Raw genomic sequence first — 22,504 nt, 5'->3', positions numbered from 1 at the left:
GTTCATCTTCCTCAATGTATCTGCATACATAAGGTTTAGGCTGCTGCCGCCGTCTATGAACACTCGAGAGACATCAAATCCCGCGATAACTGCTGGCAGAATAAGTGCTGACTGCCCTGGTCGAGGAACTTGCTGCGGATGATCTGCTATGGTGAAGCCAATATCTTGTCCTGACCAATTAAGATACTCAACTGTTGGTGGAGGCATTTTTTCTGCCATAAACACCTGTCGTGAGATTACTTTCTGAGCTCTATTGGACGGCCTCCCCTTCTGAATCATCGACACCGCTCCGTTGGAGTTAGGATCAACATAAGGTGGTGGTGTAGGTGCTGCTGCTATTCTGAGCTGATGCCAATTGTCGTCTGTAATCGCGGGAGGAGGCGGCAAGTGAATCTCGCTTCTGGGTTCCCGAGGATTTCTCTGTGTTGCTCGCGCGTTAGCGTTTTCTGCATACCGCAACATTGCCTGAAAATTTCGACGGTCTTCTGCAGGTGCCCTGACTGTCTTTTACCGTTGCTATCAAGGAAAAAGTGCATCTGACACGGTCCATTCATCATCTCTTCAGGGGACACAAAAGGCCTTGGGAATCTAGGCCCGCTATTTTGCCTGTTGCGTGAATCATCCCTGTTATCACCTCGCTGCTCATTGCTTCTCTGATAATCATCTCTGTTGCTTCCTCCTGTGTTTGCCCGAAAGCCTGCCGAAATTTGCCCTGGAGCGTCATAGTTCGGATACTGCCGAGGAAATCGTCGCCTTGGTTGATAGTTTCGACCGCGGTCCTCCTCTGGTGACCTGTGCCGTTTGTTGTGGACAGCATCTTCTCCATCTGCCCATCTGTTTGCTATCTCCATTAACGCGGATACTGTCTTTGGATTGGTCCTTCCCAAGTCCTCGACAAAATCTCCACGCCTAATTCCTGCGACAAACGCATCTATTGCTCTCTCGTCAGATATATTTTCTGCCGAGTTTTTGATGATATTCCACCTTTGGATATACTTTCTCATTGGCTCGTCTGGCTTTTGTCGACATGCTCTCAACTCCTCTAACGACGCAGGTTTTTTGCACGTGGATCTGAAGTTCTTGACGAACACATCCTCGAAACTTTCCCAGCTGTCGATGGATCCTGGAGTGAGTTTCTTTATCCAAGATCGTGCGGCTCCACTCAAATGCACCTGGATGCTTTGCATAGCTGTTGCCCTGGTTCCTCCTGTGAGCTTCACCGTCTCCAGATAGTCGACTAGCCAATCCTCTGGATCTTGAAGGCCGTCGAACTTTTTGAAATTATCGGGTAACTTGAATCCTGAGGGGACTCGAGTTTTTCGGACTCTCCTCGTGAAGCATGGTAAGCCGCACATATCTTCGTCGTTAAGCTCTGGAGATTGCCGATGATCCCTTCTGCTTTGCCGTGCTCTATCGACCCTTGCTTGTGCTGCTGTGTCTCTTGCTCCACTTGGTCCTTCAGGTGCTGCCGCTGTTGCTGCTGCAGGTCGTGGACTATTTTGCCTTGCCGCTCCTTCGGGAGGCGTTGATATAAACGCTATCCCCATAGCTCCAACTCCTGCTACCGCCATATTGTACAATGTTTCCCTTGGATCACCTGGAGGTGGTTTAGATGCAAGGATAAAAGCATGTGTCGCCATATACCCAGCTTCTGGTGTCTTAGGGATGATGTTTCCTCTTGTATCTATCGACATGAAGGACATGTCGAGGTTTTGGACCAAGTGTTCTCTTTCTGCTTCGGGTATGTGTTGCAGCCTTGATCTTGCTCTGTTCCGCGCCTCCCTGTGGCTATCACCCGAAGTTCTAGATTGTCGACTTAGATCTGCCCTTCTCCTGCTGGATGCAGAAGCTGCCTCCTTTCTCCTGTTCAACTCAGCTGTCTGTTTTTCCAATTCCCTGGCAGCTCGTGCGAGCCTATATTGATATGCTTGTAATTCCTCTGGTGTGGCCGTGGTAGCCATTGGTTCTGTACCGTTCATAGCTCTCGCGGCTCTGTCCCACGCTGCTTGTGAAAGTTGAACTCTATCTCGCGGCTCTGGCCCGACGTATTTGTTGCCCAGGCCTTGTCGCAGATTGGAGGGATCGACGTATGGATTTCCCAGATCGTCGAAAGCCTCAGATGTTTCCTCTTGATCTTCAATGGCATAAATCTGATGATACTTTGTACTCAGATCTATGTTAGGTTTGGTGACATCATCGTTGAGATTGATGAAGACCTTGCCCACTGTGATAGATTTGTCGATGAAGTCATAACTGTCGACATCACTTGAGCCATCGCTTATATATGAGTCCGCAGATGACTCAAACGACATGTCGTTGAAGATCTTGGCGAGTTTCTCTCTTGCTCTGGTGCTGACGTAGCGTGTCGCCGAAGTTTCTTCTTCTCCTGACTCGGTTGATGATGCATAGCTTGAAAAATCGGAATCGACCGCCGACGATCCCGATGAATTCGGAATTTCGACACGATACGATCCCTCATTCTCGACGCGAAAGTGAAACCTTCCGAAGGTCATCTCCATGGGCTCCGCCAGATACGCATATGCATCCAAACAGGAGGGTGGGTGAGGAACAAAATCGACAAGACCAGCAGCGATCTGTTTACCTCGATCCATTGTGTTGCTTGCGGTTGACGATGTCGAAGATCTTGAACGTGCCATCGAGATCAGATCCTTACGCCTCTAGTTCCCACAGACGGCGCCAATTGACAAGGTATCAACTTGTCAATGCCTATGGATTGTAGGCTAGGGTTTAGTTGGAAGTAGAGGGTAAGTAGATCTCGAAGGTTTCAGCCGAAAAGTACTCGACGATTGTGAAGACTAGGGTTTGTAGACAATGATTCGATTATCTCTTCGTCCCTCGACTCCCCCTTTATATAGGAGGTGGAGTCGAGGGATTCGTGCTATACAAGTTACAGAGTTCGGGACGGTTTCTAACTCATCCCGCCAGATTACAAATAACACTTCCTACTACAACTCTTAACTTTCCTTAATATATCTTGGGCTCCCGAATCTTCTTATTCTTCGGGTAGTGGGCCTTCAGTAAACCCCGGGTACTATCTTCGGCAGGCCCATTTGGGATGCCTATGTCAATAGGTGAACTGACTCAACATTGAAAGTAAAAGAATGGTCCTCCATAGAGGAAAAGCATCGATTGCTATATTTGTGCTAGAGCTTTGATTTTGAAAACATGAAACAATTTTGTCAACGGTAGTAATAAAGCATATGTATCATGTAAATTATATCTTACAAGTTGCAAGCCTCATGCATAGTGTACTAATAGTGCCCGCACCTTGTCCTAATTAGCTTGGACTACCGGATCATCACAATGCACATGTTTTGACCAAGTGTCACAAAGGGGTACCTCTATGCCGCCTGTACAAAGGTCTAAGGAGAAAGCTCGCATTGGATTTCTCGCTATTGATTATTCTTCAACTTAGACATCCATACCGGGACAACATAGACAACAGATAATGGACTCCTCTTTTATGCATAAGCATGTAACAACAATTAATAATTTTCTCATTTGAGATTGAGGATATATGTCCAAAACTGAAACTTCCACCATGGATCATGGCTTTAGTTAGCGGCCCAATGTTCTTCTCTAACAATATGCATGCTTAACCATAAGGTGGTAGATCGCTCTTACTTCAGACAAGACGGACATGCATAGCAACTCACATGAAATTCAACAATGAATAGTTGATGGCGTCCCCAGTGAACATGGTTATCGCACAACAAGCAACTTATTAAGAGATAAAGTGCATAATTACATATTCAATACCACAATAGTTTTTAAGCTATTTGTCCCATGAGCTATATATTGCAAAGGTGAATGATGGAATTTTAAAGGTAGCACTCAAGCAATTTACTTTGGAATGGCGGAAAATACCATGTAGTAGGTAGGTATGGTGGACACAAATGGCATAGTGGTTGGCTCAAGTATTTTGGATGCATGAGAAGTATTCCCTCTCGATACAAGGTTTAGGCTAGCAAGGCTTATTTGAAACAAACACAAGGATGAACCGGTGCAGCAAAACTCACATAAAAGACATATTGAAAACATTATAAGACTCTACACCGTCTTCCTTGTTGTTCAAACTCAATACTAGAAATTATCTAGACCTTAGAGAAACCAAATATGCAAACCAAATTTTAGCATGCTCTATGTATTTCTTCATTAATGGGTGCAAAGTATATGATGCAAGAGCTTAATCATGAGCACAACAATTGCCAAGTATCACATTACCCAAGACATTAATAGCAATTACTACATGTATCATTTTCCAATTCCAACCATATAACAATTTAACGAAGAAGAAACTTCGCCATGAATACTATGAGTAGAAACCAAGGACATACTTGTCCATATGCTACAGCGGAGCGTGTCTCTCTCCCATAAGGTGAATGCTAGGATCCATTTTATTCAAACAAAACAAAAAACAAAAACAAACCGACGCTCCAAGCAAAGCACATAAGATGTGATGGAATAAAAATATAGTTTCAGGGGAGGAACCTGATAATGTTGTCGATGAAGAAGGGGATGCCTTGGGCATCCCCAAGCTTAGACGCTTGAGTCTTCTTAGAATATGCAGGGGTGAACCACCGGGGCATCCCCAAGCTTAGAGCTTTCACTCTCCTTGATCATGTTGCATCATACTCCTCTCTTGATCCTTGAAAACTTCCTCCACACCAAACTCGAAACAACTCATTAGAGGGTTAGTGCACAATAAAAATTAACATATTCAGAGGTGACACAATCATTCTTAACACTTCTGGACATTGCATAAAACTACTGGACATTAGTGGATCAAAGAAATTCATCCAACATAGCAAAAGAGGCAATGCGAAATAAAAGGCAGAATCTGTCAAAACAGAACAGTTCGTATTGACGAATTTTAAAATGGCACCAGACTTGCTCAAATGAAAATGCTCAAATTGAATGAAAGTTGCGTACATATCTGAGGATCATGCACGTAAATTGGCTTAATTTTCTGAGCTACCTACAGGGAGGTAGACCCAGATTCGTGACAGCAAAGAAATCTGGAACTGCGCAGTAATCCAAATCTAGTACTTACTTTACTATCAAAGACTTTACTTGGCACAACAAAACACAAAACTAAGATAAGGAGAGGTTGCTACAGTAGTAAACAACTTCCAAGACACAAAATAAAAACAAAGTACTGTAGGTAAAAACATGGGTTGTCTCCCATAAGCGCTTTTCTTTAACGCCTTTCAGCTAGGCGCAGAAAGTGTGCATCAAGTATTATCGAGAGACGAAGTGTCAACATCATAATTTGTTCTCATAATAGAATCAAAAGGTAACTTCATTCTCTTTCTAGGGAAGTGTTCCATACCTTTCTTGAGAGGAAATTGATATTTAATATTACCTTCCTTCATATCAATGATAGCACCAACAGTTCGAAGAAAAGGTCTTCCCAATATAATGGGACAAGATGCATTGCATTCAATATCCAAGACAACAAAATCAACGGGAACAAGGTTATTGTTAACGGTAATGCGAACATTATCAACTTTACCCAAAGGTTTCTTTGTAGAATGATCAGCAAGATTAACATCCAAATAACAATTTTTCAGCGGTGGCAAGTCAAGCATATTATAAATTTTCTTAGGCATAACAGAAATACTTGCACCAAGATCACATAAAGCATTACAATCAAAATCTTTAACCTTCATCTTAATGATGGGCTCCCAACCATCCTCTAGCTTTTTAGGAATAGAGGCTTCGCGCTCTAGTTTCTCTTCTCTAGCTTTTATGAGAGCATTTGTAATATGATGTGTAAAAGCCAAATTTATAGCACTAGCATTAGGACTTTTAGCAAGTTTTTGCAAGAACTTTATAACTTCAGAGATGTGGCAATCATCAAAATTCAAACCATTATAATCTAAAGCAATGGGATCATCATCCCCAATGTTGGAAAAAATTTCAGCAGCTTTATCACAGGCAATTTCAGCAGTTTTAGCAGTTTCAGGCAGTTTCTCGCGCTTTGCATTAGAAGTGGAAACATTGCTAACACCAATTCTTTTATTATTATTAGTAGGAGGTGCAGCAACATGTGTAGCATTAGCATTACTAGTGGTGGTAATAGTCCAAACTTTAGCTACATTCTTCTCTTTAGCTAGTTTTTCATTTTCTTCTCTATCCCACCTAGCACGCAGTTCAGCCATTAATCTTATATTCTCATTAATTCTAACTTGGATGGCATTTGCTGTAGTAACAATTTTATTATGATGATTTTCATTAGGCAAAACTTTTGATTTCAAAAGATCAACATCAGCAGCAAGACTATCGACTTTAGAAGCAAGTATATCAATTTTCCCAAGCTTTTCTTCAACAGATTTGTTAAAAGCAGTTTGTGTACTAATAAATTCTTTAAGCATGGCTTCAAGTCCAGGGGGTGAACTCCTATTATTGTTGTAAGAATTCCCATAAGAATTACCATAGCCGTTGCCATTATTATAAGGATATGGCCTATAGTTGTTACTAGAATTGTTCCGGTAAGCATTGTTGTTGAAATTATTATTTTTAATGAAGTTTACATCAACATGTTCTTCTTGTGCAACCAATGAAGCTAATGGAACATTATTAGGATCAACATTTGTCCTATCATTCACAAGCATAGACATAATAGCATCAATCTTATCACTCAAGGAAGAGGTTTCTTCGACAGAATTTACCTTCTTACCTTGTGGAGCTCTTTCCGTGTGCCATTCAGAGTAGTTGATCATCATATTATCAAGAAGCTTTGTTGCTTCACCAAGAGTGATGGACATAAAGGTACCTCCAGCAGCTGAATCCAATAAATTCCGTGAAGAAAAATTTAGTCCTGCATAGAAGGTTTGGATGATCATCCAAGTAGTCAGTCCATGGGTTGGGCAATTTTTAACCAGAGATTTCATTCTTTCCCAAGCTTGAGCAACATGTTCAGTATCTAATTGTTTAAAATTTATTATGCTACTCCTCAAAGATATAATTTTAGCAGGGGGATAATATCTACCAATAAAAGCATCCTTGCATTTAGTCCATGAATCAATAGTATTCTTAGGCAGAGATAGCAACCAATCTTTAGCTCTTCCTCTTAATGAGAAAGGGAACAATTTTAGTTTAATAATATCACCATCTACATCTTTATATTTTTGCATTTCACATAGTTCAACAAAATTATTAAGATGGGCAGCAGCATCATCAGAACTAATACCAGAAAATTGCTCTCGCATAACAAGATTCAGTAAAGCAGGTTTAATTTCAAAGAATTCTGCTGTAGTAGCAGGTGGAGCAATAGGTGTGCATAAGAAATCATTATTATTTGTGGTTGTGAAGTCACACAACTTAGTATTTTCAGGAACAAGCCAAGCATAGTTATTTTCTAGTGCATCATTCATAGCTAGGAGTTTACATGGTATTGGTGCTTTGATCTCCCCACCATCATTAATATTATTAGTGTACTTTATTCTATCCATATCCATCTTTTCAAGGAGACTAACAAAATTAGTATGAGAACCAAGCATATTAAATTTAGCAAAGACCTTTCTAGCTTCTCTTGCTAGACCACCAAATTCTCTAAGAAGGGTTTCTAAAACAAAATCTTTCTTTTCCCCTTCTTCCATATCACCAAGTGTGAGAAACATGTGTTGGATTATAGGATTAAGATTAACAAATTTAGTTTCCAACAGGCGAACTAAATGCGCAGCAGCAATTTCATAAGTAGGCGCAAGGTCTACCAAGTGTCTATCTTCAAAATTTTCAATGGTACTAACATGATTGAAGAATTCTTCTATATTATTTCTCCCAACTATAGACCCACGTCCTACCGGTATGTCTTTTGTGGTAAAATTAAAAGGAAACATGATGAATCAAGTAAAGTAAATGCAAGTAACTAATTTTTTTGTGTTTTTGATATAGCAAACAAGATAGCAAACAAAGTAAAACTAGCACTAATTTTTTTGTATTTTGATTTAGTGCAGCAAACAAAGTAGTAAATAAAACTAAGCAAGACAAAAACAAAGTAAAGAGATTGAGAAGTGGAGACTCCCCTTGCAGCGTGTCTTGATCTCCCCGGCAACGGCGCCAGAAAAAGAGCTTGATGGTGTGTAACTCACACGTTCGTTGGGAACCCCAAGAGGAAGGTATGATGCGCACAGCAGCAAGTTTTCCCTCAGAAAGAAACCAAGGTTTATCGAACCAGGAGGAGCCAAGAAGCACGTTGAAGGTTGATGGCGGCGGGATGTAGTGCGGCGCAACACCAGGGATTCCGGCGCCAACGTGGAACCTGCACAACACAACCAAAGTACTTTGCCCCAATGAAACAGTGAGGTTGTCAATCTCACCGGCTTGCTGTAACAAAGGATTAACCGTATTGTGTGGAAGATGATTGTTTGCAGAAAACAGTAGAACAAGTATTGCAGTAGATTGTATTTCAGTAAAGAGAATTGGACCGGGGTCCACAGTTCACTAGAGGTGTCTCTCCCATAAGACAAACAGCATGTTGGGTGAACAAATTACAGTTGGGCAATTGACAAATAAAGAGGGCATGACCATGCACATACATATCATGATGAGTATAGTGAGATTTAATTGGGCATTACGACAAAGTACATAGACCGCCATCCAACTGCATCTATGCCTAAAAAGTCCACCTTCAGGTTATCATCCGAAACCCCTCCAGTATTAAGTTGCAAAGCAACAGACAATTGCATTAAGTATGGTGCGTAATGTAATCAACAACTACATCCTTAGACATAGCATCAATGTTTTATCACTAGTGGCAACAGCACAACACAACCTTAGAACTTTCTCATCTTTGTCCCAGTGTCAATGCAGGCATGAACCCACTATCGAGCATAAATACTCCCTCTTGGAGTTACAAGCATCTACTTGGCCAGAGCATCTACTAGTAACGGAGAGCATGCAAGATCATAAACAACACATAGATATAACTTTGATAATCAACATAACAAGTATTCTCTATTCATCGGATCCCAACAAACGCAACATATAGAATTACAGATAGATGATCTTGATCATGTTAGGCAGCTCACAAGATCCGACAATGATAGCACAATGGGGAGAAGACAACCATCTAGCTACTGCTATGGACCCATAGTCCAGGGGTAGACTACTCACACATCACACCGGAGGCGACCATGGCGGCGTAGAGTCCTCCGGGAGATGATTCCCCTCTCCGGCAGGGTGCCGGAGGCGATCTCCTGGATCCCCCGAGATGGGATCGGCGTTGGCGGCGTCTCTGGAAGGTTTTCCGTATCGTGGCTCTCGGTACTGGGGGTTTCGTCACGGAGGCTTTAAGTAGGCGGAAGGGCAAGTCAGGAGGGGGCACGGGGGCCCCACACCACAGGCCGGCGCGGCCAAGGGGGGCCGCGCCGCCCTAGGGTTTGGGCACCCCGTGGCCCCACTTCGTTTCGTCTTCGGACTTCTGGAAGCTTCGTGGAAAAATAGGCCCCTGGGCGTTGATTTCGTCCAATTCCGAGAATATTTCCTTACTAGGATTTCTGAAACCAAAAATAGCAGAAAACAGCAACTGGCACTTCGGCATCTTGTTAATAGGTTAGTTCCAGAAAATGCACGAATATGACATAAAGTGTGCATAAAACATGTAGATAACATCAATAATGTGGGATGGAACATAAGAAATTATCGATACGTTGGAGACGTATCACTGGGCAATTGACAGAATATTGACCATACATGACAAGATGATTACTATGAGATTTGTTTGTGCATTACAACATAATACATAGACCGTAATCCAACTGCATCTATGACTAATAATCTACCTTCCGGTTATCGTCCGAACCCTTTCAGTATTATGTTGCAAGCAACAGATTATCTAAGCAACGTGTCTAAAGTAAATAATAGAATTACCCTTGGATAAAACATTGTTGTTTTCTCCCTAGTAGCAACAACACATCCACAATCTTAGAAGTTATTATCACTCTTCCAAAAAACTAGAGGGATGAATCTACTATCAAGCATAAATACCCCCTTTTGGAGTTACAAGCATCTACTTGGCCAGAGTATCTACTAGCAAGGGAGAGCATGCAAGATCACAAATAACATATGACATGAATATATAATCGACCTCAACATAGTATACAATATTCATCGGATCCCAGCAAACACAACATGTAGGATTACATAAGGATGATCTTGATCATGTCGGGCAGCTCAGAAGATCTAAACACGAGGCACAAATTGGAGAAGACTACCATCTAGCTACTGCTATGAACCCATAGTCTAGGGATGAACTACTCACGCATCCATTCGGAGGCGGGCATGACGATTTAGATGCCTCCGGCAATAATTTCCCCCTCTAGCAGGGTGCCGTGAAGAGCTTCAGAACCCCCCCCCCCCCCGAGATGGGTTCTGCAATGGCGGCCGCGACAGAACTTTTCTTGGATGGAGGCTCGGGTATCCAGGGTTTTCCCGAGATCGTGAATAAATAGGCGGAGGGGGCGATGTCGTTGGAGGCCAGGGTGGCCGACACCACCCCTAGGCGCGGGCGAGGTCGCGCCTACGGCAGGTGTGGCCGCCCTGCTTCCCCCTTCACTCCCCTCCGGACTCTGTCTTCGTTATGGTAAAATATTGAATTCGGATTTTATTTCGTCCAATTCCGAGAATATTTCATGTACAACTTTTCTAAAATACAAAAACAGCAGAAAACAAGAAACTGGCACTGTGGCGTCTTGTTAATAGGTTAGTGCCGGAAATCATATAAATGTGCAACGAAGTGTAAGCAAAACATATATGAATTGATGTAAAACAAGCATGAAAATAAAAAATTTAGATAGGTTTGAGACGTATCACTGTTGACGCGTAAAGCACACGCCCGTTGGGAACCCCAAGAGGAAGGTGTGATGCGTACAGCAGCAAGTTTTCCCTCAGCAAGAAACCAAGGTTATCGAACCAGTAGGAGTCAAGGAGCATGTGAAGGTTGTTGGTGACGGAGTGTAGTGCGGCGCAACACCAGGGATTCCGGCGCCAACGTGGAACCTGCACAACACAATCCAAATACTTTGCCCCAACTTAACAGTGAGGTTGTCAATCTCACCGGCTTGTTGTAACAAAGGATTAAATATATGATGTGGAAAATGATGTTTGTATGCGAAGAATAGTAAAGAACAATGTTTGCAGTAGATTGTATTCGATGTAAAAGAATGGACCGGGGTCCACAGTTCACTAGTGGTGTCTCTCCAATAAGATAAAGCATGTTGGGTGAACAAATTACAGTTGGGCAATTGACAAATAAATAGGGCATAACAATGCACATACATATCATGATGAGTAGTGTGAAATTCAATTGGGCATTACGACAAAGTACATAGACCGCTATCCAGCATGCATCTATGCCTAAAAAGTCCACCTTCAGGTTAGCATCCGCACCCCTTCCAGTATTAAGTTGCAAACAACAGACAATTGCATTAAGTATGGTGCGTAATATAATCAACACAAATATCCTTAGACAAAGCATTGATGTTTTATCCCTAGTGGCAACAGCACATCCACAACCTTAGAACTTTCTGTCACTGTCCCAGATTAAATGGAGGCATGAACCCACTATCGAGTATAAATACTCCCTCTTGGAGTTACAAGTATCAACTTGGCCAGAGCCTCTACTAGCAACGGAGAGCATGCAAGATCATAAACAACACATAGATAATAGATTGATAATCAACATAGCATAGTATTCTCTATTCATCGGATCCCAACAAACACAACATGTAGCATTACAGATAGATGATCTTGATCATGTTAGGCAGCTCACAAGATCCAACAATGAAGCACAATTAGGAGAAGACGACCATCTAGCTACTGCTATGGACCCATAGTCCAGGGGTGAACTACTCACTCATCACTCCGGAGGCGACCATGGTGGTGAAGAGTCCTCCGGGAGATGATTCCCCTCTCCGGCAGGGTGCCGGAGGCGATCTCCTGAATCCCCCGAGATGGGATTGGCGGCGGCGGCGTCTCTGGAAGGTTTTCCGTATCATGGCTCCCGGTACTGGGGTTTTCGCGACGAAGGCTTTAAGTAGGTGGAAGGGTAGGGTTGGAGGCGTCACGAGGGGCCCACACACTAGGGCGGCGCGGGCCCCTCCTTGGCCGCGCCGCCTTAGCGTGTCGCCACCTCGTGGCCCCACTTCGTATCCTCTTCGGTCTTCTGGAAGCTTCGTGGAAAAATAAGACCCTGGGCGTTGATTTCGTCCAATTCCGAGAATATTTCCTTTGTAGGATTTCTGAAACCAAAAACAGCAGAAAACAGCAACTGGCTCTTCGGCATCTTGTCAATAGGTTAGTGCCGGAAAATGCATAAATATGACATAAAGTGTGTATAAAACATGTGAGTATCATCATAAAAGTAGCATGGAACATAAGAAATTATAGATACGTTTGAGACGTATCAAGCATCCCCAAGCTTAGTTCCTACTCGCCCTCGAGTAGGTAAACGATAACAAAGATAATTTCTGAAGTGACATGCTATCATAATCTAGATCAATACTATTGTAAAGCATATGTAATGAATGAAGTGATTCGAAGCAATGGTAAAGACAATAATTTAAACAACTGAATCATATAGCAAAGACTTTTCATGAATAGTACTTTCAAGACAAGCATCAATAAGACTTGCATAGGAGTTAACTCATAAAGCAATAGATTCTTAGTAGAAAGCTTTGAAGCAACACAAAGGAAGATATAAGTTTCAGCAGTTGCTTTCAACTTCAACATGTTTATCTCATGGATAATTGTCAACACAAAGTAATATGATGAATGAAAATAAGCAAATATGTAGGAATCAATGCACACAGTTGACACAAGTGTTTGCTTCTAAGACAGAAAGAAGTAGGTAAACTGACTCAACATAAAAGTAAAAGAATGGCCCTTCGCAGAGGGAAGCAGGGATAAAATCATGTGCTAGAGCTTTTCAAGTTTTGAAATCATATAGAGAGCATAAAAGTAAAGTTTTGAGAGGTGTTTGTTGTTGTCAACGAATGGTAGTGGGCACTCTAACCCCCTTGCCAAACAGACTTTCAAAGAGCGGCTCCCATGAAGGACGTTATCTCTACCAGCAAGGTAGATCATCCCTCTTCTCTTTTGTTTACACATGTACTTTAGTGTAGTTTTATTTTTATTTTTGGGTGACACTCCTTCCAACCTTTGCTTTCACAAGCCATGGCTAACCGAATCCTCGGGTGCCTTCCAACAATCACATACCATGAAGGAGTGTCTATTTATTTTAGTTTTATTTAGAGATGACACTCCTCCCCACCTTTGCTTTCTCAAGCCATGGCTAACCGAATCCTCGGGTGCCTTCCAACATTTCACATACCATGGAGGAGTGTCTATTTGCAAAATTAAGTTGCTTACGGATGAATCAGAGCAAAACATGTGAAGAGAATTATTAATGAAAGTTAATTAATTGGGGCTGGGAACCCCGTTGCCAGCTCTTTTTGCAAAATTATTGGATAAGCGGATGAAGCCACTAGTCCATTGGTGAATGCTGCCCAACAAGATTGAAAGATAAAACACCACATACTTCCTCATGATCTATAAAACATTGACACAAATAAGAGATAGTAACTTTTGATTTGTTTAAAGGTAGCACATGAAGTATTTACTTGGAATGGCAGAGAAATACCATGTAGTAGGTAGGTATGGTGGACACAAATGGCATAGTTTTTGGCTCAAGGATTTTGGATGCACGAGAAGTATTGCCTCTCAATACAAGGCTTAGGCTAGCAAGGTTGTTTGAAGCAAACACAAGTATGAACCGGTACAGCAAAACTTACATAAGAACATATTGCAAGCATTATAAGACTCTACACTGTCTTCCTTGTTGTTCAAACCCTCACCAGAAAATATCTAGACTTTAGAGAGACCAATCATGCAAACCAAATGTCAACAAGCTCTATGGTATTTCTTCATTAATAGGTGCAAAGTACATGATGCAAGAGCTTAAACATGATCTATTTGAGCACAACAATTGCCAAGTATCAAATTATTCAAGACATTATACCAATTACCACATGCAGCATTTTCTGTTTCCAACCATATAACAATTAACGAAGCAGTTTCAACCTTCGCCATGAACATTAAGAATAAAGCTAAGAACACATGTGTTCATATGCAACAGCGGAGCGTGTCTCTCTCCCACACAAAGAATGCTAGGATCCAATTTTATTGAAACAAAACAAAAATAAAAACATACAGACGCTCCAAGTAAAGCACATAAGATGTGACGGAATAAAAATATAGTTTCACTAGAGGTGACCTGATAAGTTGTCGATGAAGAAGGGGATGCCTTGGGTATCCCCAAGCTTAGATGCTTGAGTCTTCTTGAAATATGCAGGGATGAACCACGGGGGCATCCCCAAGCTTAGAGTTTTCACTCTCCTTGATCATATTGTATCATCCTCCTCTCTTGATCCTTGAAAACTTCCTCCACACCAAACTCAAAACAAACTCATTAGAGGGTTAGTGCATAATCAAAAATTCACATATTCAGAGGTGACATAATCATTCTTAACACTTCTGGACATTGCACAAAGCTACTGAAAGTTAATGGAACAAAGAAATCCATCAAACATAGCAAAACAGGCAATGCGAAATAAAAGGCAGAATCTGTCAAAACAGAACAGTTTGTAAAGACGAATTTTTCTGGGGCACTTAACTTGCTCAGATGAAAATGCTCAAATTTAATGAAAGTTGCGTACATATCTGAGGATCACGCACGTAAATTGGAAGATTTTTCTGAGTTACCTACAGAGAATACTACTCAAATTCATGACAGCAAGAAATCTATTTCTGCGCAGTAATCCAAATCCAGTATCATCTTTACTATCAAAGACTTTACTTGGCACAACAATGCGATAAAATAAAGATACGGAGAGGTTGCTACAGTAGTAACAACTTCCAAGACTCAAATATAAAACAAAAGTGCTGTAGTAAAATAATGGGTTGTCTCCCATAAGCGCTTTTCTTTAACGCCTTTCAGCTAGGCGCAGAAAGTGTGAATCAAGTATTATCAAGAGACGAAGCATTGACATTCTTACCAGGGGAGTTGCGCCTACCTTTCTTACTCTTATTCTTACTCTTTGGTTTAGGGAATATGTGACCGCATCCGGGCGTAGAGGTAAAATTTAGAGTGCCTTTCCCCACATCTATGATTGCTCCCACGAGTTTCAGCAGGTATCTTCCAAGTGTGATTTCTCCTGTCCCTACACATCCAATAACGAGATAATCAGTGGATACCGTCCTTCCAAGAAAGGTTGTGAACACACCTTCAGCTATTCCCTTAGGAATTATAACAGAGTTATCAGTAAGAGTTATTCCTTCTCCTCCTTCAGTAAGTTCCCAAAGTGTCAAAGATTCATAAATACTTTTAGGCATAAGGCAAAACTCAGACATAATAACACAACGAGCATGAAAAGTTTCACCACAAGTAGCAACTTTAATGGTAGGCACCCACATTGAAGGTTCAAAGCTTAATGGAACATAATCATAATATTCGCGAATCTGGTTGTACCCTTCTTTTAAACATGACATATTTGTTTCGAGAGTGTTTAATCTATTATGAACGCTAGAAAGAGATGAATCAAAATTATTAGAGGAGCTAGATGATGTAATCAATTTTATTATGGCATTAAAAGCTTGATCCCATCACAGTGAAGGAAATCTCCTCCCACTACAGCATCTAAGGCATATCTATAGCGAAGAATAAGCCCAAAATAAAAGTTACTAAGAAGCAAACTTAGCGTCATTTTAGGTTCAGTTTTACTATAAAAATAAAAAATTCTAGACCAGGCTTCTTTAAAACTCTCCTCACCCCCTTGTTTAAAAGTAAAGATCGATTCCTCAGGTGATAGAGTAACAGCTACAGGGCTAGTCATGATAACAAAATAAACTAAATGCAAGTAACTAATTTTTTTGTGTTTTTGATATAGAGAACGCAAACAAGATAGTAAATAAAGTAAGTAACTAATTTTTTTGTATTTTTGATATAAAGAAAGCAAACAAAGCAGTAAATAAAATAAAGTAAAGCAAGACAAAAACAAAGTAAAGAGATTGGAAGTGGAAGACTCCCCTTGCAGCGTGTCTTGATCTCCCCGGCAACGGCGCCAGAAAAAAGAGCTGCTGGCGTGCAGTTGACGTGGGAGTTAGAGATCTCTGTGGTGTAACTTTTCTTCAGGTCCCCGGCAACGGCGCCAGAAAAAAGAGCTTGTTGACGCGTAAAGCACACGCCCGTTGGGAACCCCAAGAGGAAGGTGTGATGCGTAGAGCAGCAAATTTTCTCTCAGTAAGAAACTAAGGTTATCGAACCAGTAGGAGTCAAGGAGCACGTGAAGGTTGTTGGTGACGGAGTGTAGTGCGGCGCAACACCAGGGATTCCGGCGCCAACGTGGAACCTGCACAACACAATCCAAATACTTTGCCCCAACTTAACAGTGAGGTTGTCAATCTCACCGGCTTGCTGTAACAAAGGATTAAATGTATGGTGTGGAAAATGATGTTTGTATGCGAAGAACAGTAAAGAACAATGTTTGCAGTAGATTGTATTCGATATAAAAGAATGGACCGGGGTCCACAGTTCACTAGTGGTGTCTCTCCAATAAGATAAAACATGTTGGGTGAACAAATTACAGTTGGGCAATTGACAAATAAAGAGGGCATAACAATGCACATACATATCATGATGAGTAGTGTGAAATTCAATTGGGCATTACGAAAAAGTACATAGACCGCTATCCAGCATGCATCTATGACTAAAAAGTCCACCTTCAGGTTAGCATCCGCACCCCTTCCAGTATTAAGTTGCAAACAACAGACAATTGCATTAAGTATGGTGCGTAATGTAATCAACACAAATATCCTTGGACAAAGCATTGATGTTTTATCCCTAGTGGCAACAGCACATCCACAACCTTAGAACTTTCTGTCACTGTCCCAGATTAAATGGAGGCATGAACCCACTATCGAGCATAAATACTCCCTCTTGGAGTTACAAGTATCAACTTGGCCAGAGCCTCTACTAGCAACGGAGAGCATGCAAGATCATAAACAACACATATATGATAGATTGATAATCAACATAACATAGTATTCCATATTCATCGGATCCCAACAAACACAACATGTAGCATTACAAATAGATGATCTTGATCATGATAGGCAGCTCACAAGATCGAACAATGATAGCACATGAGGAGAAGACAACCATCTAGCTACTGCTATGGACCCATAGTCCAGGGGTGAACTACTCACACATCAATCCGGAGGCGATCATGGTGATGAAGAGTCCTCCGGGAGATGATTCCCCTCTCCGGCAGGGTGCCGGAGGCGATCTCCTGAATCCCCCGAGATGGGATTGGCGGCGGTGGCGTCTCTGGAAGGTTTTCCGTACCGTGGCTCTCGGTACTGGGGTTTTCGCGACGAAGGCTTTAAGTAGGCGGAAGGATAGGGTTGGAGGCGTCACGAGGGGCCCACACACTAGGGTGGCGCGGGCCCCTCCTTGGCCGCGCCGCCTTAGCGTGTCGCCACCTCGTGGCCCCACTTCGTATCCTCTTCGGTCTTCTGGAAGCTTCGTGGAAAAATAAGACCCTGGGCGTTGATTTCGTCCAATTCCGAGAATATTTCCTTTGTAGGATTTCTGAAACCAAAAACAGCAGAAAACAGCAACTGGCTCTTCGGCATCTTGTCAATAGGTTAGTGCCGGAAAATGCATAAATATGACATAAAGTGTGTATAAAACATGTGAGTATCATCATAAAAGTGCATGGAACATAAGAAATTATAGATATGTTTGAGACGTGTCAATCACCTCCCTCCTACCGTGGAGCGACAAGGAAGGAGAGGGAACCTACGTTTTGGCTAGTGAAAAAACAAGGAAAACGGAGGCTCGTGGCCTCGATGATGACGGCGAGCCTCCATGGCATGGCCAAGGAACGAAGCCATGTCATGGGCCCTCCTAACCAGCCTACCAATTTTCTGGTGACCGACTTTAACTTATTTGATTCGTATTGAGAATTTCAAAGTGTGTTGTTATAGTTTGTCTTTTTTTGAGTCCCATAGCTCACTGAAAGTTAATAGTAGTTATTTGAATTTTTTCCATCCAAACTAAAATACCAAATTAACGGGATTTTTGAAAAATCTCATAAATAATTAAAAGCAGTCATAATAACTCCTAGTATGATGCAAATAGGATAGATACTAATTTAATGAACTACAAAATTCATAGATATGCATCCAACATATCCTAAACCTAAACCCTAAACCAAACCACGCCCCCACTACATGGCTAGCTAGCAGTGGCATCCTGCACCGACATGCCACCCACAACAGGGCTATCTGGGGAGTGTGGCGCAGCCACACAACCACTACATGTCTACGTCTAGACTAGTAGCATGCTAGCTACCACTATTTTCTTGACCAGATAGGCGGGTGGATTCAACAAATCACTGTTGTGACACCGGAAGATACACCACTTGTGACATCATAGTGGTGGCATAACCACTTACCGATACGCCACTGGTATATCTGATGTCGTATCCTATTATGTAGTGCCACCAATGATGTGGTGACTATCAGGGCATTTCTGCTTGTGAAAAGGCCATAGCCACCACCTCAAAGTTGGTCCGTATGCCGGAAAAATATGGCGATTGCCCCAGGGCGCATGAGTGAAGGAGGGTCGAGAATACGGCAGTGTACTTGTTACTATATATTTCCTTTTACTTGTAGTATATAAGCTACTATTGACTATCTAGAAAAAATAGAAAGTCAACCTTACTTTACACGAACAATCTTACATACGGGGCCAATGTGTACCACATCAGAACAAAACGTTTATAACAGCAGTTGCAAGTTAGACGGAAGGCTCGAGTAGAGCCCGACTTTAAATTAATAAAACCACAACCATACACCGAACCATTCAAGTTACAACTCACACCACCGAACCGAACATAACAATATAAACTGACAAGAGTCTACTAAGGCCATGTGCTCCAACACACGCCTACCATACAACAAAGACACATAGATAAAAAGATAACTGGCAGAGGATAGTGCTATGGCTGCATCCTAGCAGAAGCATGGACCTCGCGTAGTCTGCCAATAGTCAACTCCACCGCTCGCGATCCTGTCTAGCACAGCTGTAGATATAAGGATATTTTGTATATGCAATCAGCAGGCTAGGATGGGAAGCGCCCTTCAATGGTAAATTTGTTGCGTATATTCCAAAGGGTCTAGCACAGCGCCACACAACTAATCCATAAAACCCGTTTTGTTTGGCCCCTGCAATGTTGGAGCGACCTGTATATGTCTGGAAGACACGAGGGGTTCCAGGTGCAATGCATCATTTTCCTAACTGCGCTCCACATGAATCTGGCTAAGACACAAGTGAAGAAGATGTGGTTTGTATCCTCCATCTCTCCACACAGGGCACATCTCCCCGAAGATGGGCCCCTTCGCCTACTAATGTTGCCATTGGAGGGTAGGCGTTTGAGCAGGAATTGCCAAAGAAAGATCCTGATCTTGAGAGGAACATCAATCCTCCAAAGCACCCCATAGTGTTTCCACGGCGTACTGTGGCAAAGCTTGAGGTACAAGGAGCGAACCGAGAACTTCCCGGAGGGTTCGAGCGACCATAGGAAGGAATCCTGACCCATCCTCAGACGAACCATCTGGAGATCCCTACGGATTTCTGCAAGTTCCGAGCGCTCCTGTATACCAAGCTCTCTGCGGAAGGGTAGGTCCCAAAGCCCGCTGGACCTGGCTTGGGCCACAGAGGTGTTTGGGTTCGCCGTAATGGCAAACAGGGCTAGGAATCTGTCCCTAAAGGGCCTCGGCCCTAGCCACCAGTCCTGCCAGAACCAGGTAGAAGTTCAACTATGGACCTGATGCCTTGTCCCCAAACAAAGCACTCTTTTGATCCTCTGCAGTTGCAAGTTTAATTTCGATGCTAGTCTCCCCTATGAATGTCGTGCATGTTTTGTGAAAAGTCATGTTAAATCAATCTCATATTCAGTTTCATGCACAACTTATTATTTTGAAAATTGGCAGGAACACTTGTATACATATGTGATACGGAGTGTGGTGCAGTGAAACAATTATTTTTTGTGTGTGAAAAAGTTGCAGAAATCCACAAATGTTTTATGTTCTTTAGTCCTTACTATAAGGGATTGTATTCCAATAACAAGTATAGATTGTTAACATATTGTCAACTTAGCACCGAAGCTATTGTACCTTGTAGAAAACATTTGACCACGGAAACAAATGATTGTGTCAGCTTTCAATTTATACTCCAGAAGTTTCTATAAATTTTCTTACATAACCATAAATTAAACACCTCTATTAAGATATTTTTAAGGCATACACTCTGGAATGTCTACCAATATATTTAATGATATTAAAAATAGGGAATAACATTTACATAATAAAACTATACAATTCATCAGTTGAAGAGATAGTGTGTATATGTCATGTTTTTCGTATTTAATTAAGGTGGTTCCTTTTCATTATTTTGTTAAGGGTGATATCCAAAATGGGAAAAACATATTTCACAACTAAAATATTTTTTAATGTTAAACATTGAAACTATATAATGAAAAACATAATGACAAATATTTAGGAACATCATTGTGTGGTTATCAACGCTAATGGATAATATAGAACATATTTTGTTAAAAACATGGTATATAAAAATACAAATAATTATAAAAGTTTTGTATAATTATATTTATTTTCTTGGAACGACCCTACATCATCAAAACTAAAGATGTAAGAGTAAGACTCTGCAGATATGACATGCATGAACACTTTCTTCATTCCCATTGTCTGCGAGCTGGAGTACGCTGCTCCCCACTAAATCACTTGTAGCCTGCCAGTGGCAAGAAAAAATACGATAGCCTTGGCCAACGTCTCCCTGATGGCATTGACAAGACCGTGCGGCATTGATGAGACGAGGGGTGAGATTTTAGTTTCTAATTAATTTACCACATGGATGTTTACTGGCCTGATTAGTTCTATGTATACCCTTACCCTTTTTTTTGTGGAAAAGACCTCACACACTTAGGTCGGGCAAAGCATAAAGAGCAGGAATGGACCCCGAGAGTCCCCAGCTACACATACGACCACTTAAAAGAAGCAAGGGATGGGCCAAGGCCCTCCCCGCACCAGATATATGGAAAGAATGGTTTAATCGGTTTAACCTCTTTGGGTTAGTTCATTTTTTAAACTAGATTGGAAGTCCTAATTGAGTTTGTGAAGTTAAATGAACTGGCTCCATGTTGGCCCGGATTCTACAGTACGGTGTCGTTTTATTGTAACCCCTATAGATCGCTATATATCGTTGCTGCCACAACTGTTTGCTCGTCAAATTTAGGCCGCAATTTTCCCATCGTTGTCTATCCACCGGCCGCCATCACCGGCCGGAAGGCGCCACTGTCATGCCGCTTCTGTGTCGCCGCAACACCTCGCCCTTCTCGAGCCGTCGTCGCCACAAGTCCATCATCGCCTCGACCTTCCTTCTACCCACCCCCCCTCTTCTCATGCGATGTCAGACCTCGCCGCATCACATGCAACCCCCGACACTAAGTTTGTTCCTCTCCTTCGCCGACGATGTTGTCGACTGCCACGTCTAGGTTCCCCATCTTCGGTGAGGTTCTGGCCTTGATGGCGACATCCTCCACTATCGTTTCCTCTCCTCCGTTGATGGCCGTGCATCATCTCCTATGTTCATCCGCCCTTGTTCTTCACCTCTTCGAGGGTACGCTTTGGGGCGCTTGTTGTTACGTTAAGCATTAAATAGGGTTAACCGCCCCAAGAACTGAAAATAATCATTTGAGAAAGTCAAGTCCGGCCTGTGTATAGCCCGGCGCAAAAGTTGCACTAGTGGAAAACAGGGCATTCGTCCAAGCCTTTTGTCGCGGCCACGTCTGGAGCCACGACAAATGGCCTGGCCACGTCGCCCCGAAACCTTTTGGAGGGCTCTGGGCCTTTTGTCGCGGGCCGTACCACGACCCGCGACAAAAGGGGTGTCCCCTGCGCGCCCCGCGCCTGCCATGTGGTGGACCTTATGTCGCGGGTGGTAATTAAGCGACCCGCGACAAAAGGTTGGACCTTTTTTCGCGCCTCCGTTGTCGCGGCTGGCCGCCCGCGACAAAAGGGTCTTACGGCCCGCGACATTAGGTATGTTTTCCACTAGTGTTGGGCATACCTGATTTATTTTGATCTTTAAAAATCCTACGGTTTTCTCCTACCTTTTCAACGATCTCCGTCAACAAGGCTTTCGATCCCCACGACCTGATCCACTTACTCTCCTCTCACGTTACTATGAAGCGAAAAACACCACTATACTAATTAGAAGAAACAAGGTGAATGAGATTAACGAGGGTGAGTGGACAAAATCATGTGCAAACTCACGAGTTAGCAGTTTAGCTGGAACCACCACTTGCCTAGCGTTCGGAAATGGTGAATTCGGCCG

The sequence above is a fragment of the Lolium perenne genome, chromosome 5 (assembly GCF_019359855.2).
Source record: "Lolium perenne isolate Kyuss_39 chromosome 5, Kyuss_2.0, whole genome shotgun sequence".
Taxonomy (NCBI): Eukaryota; Viridiplantae; Streptophyta; class Magnoliopsida; order Poales; family Poaceae; genus Lolium; species Lolium perenne.
The sequence above is the reverse complement of the archived record's forward strand: the minus strand, read 5'-3'. Positions refer to the sequence as shown.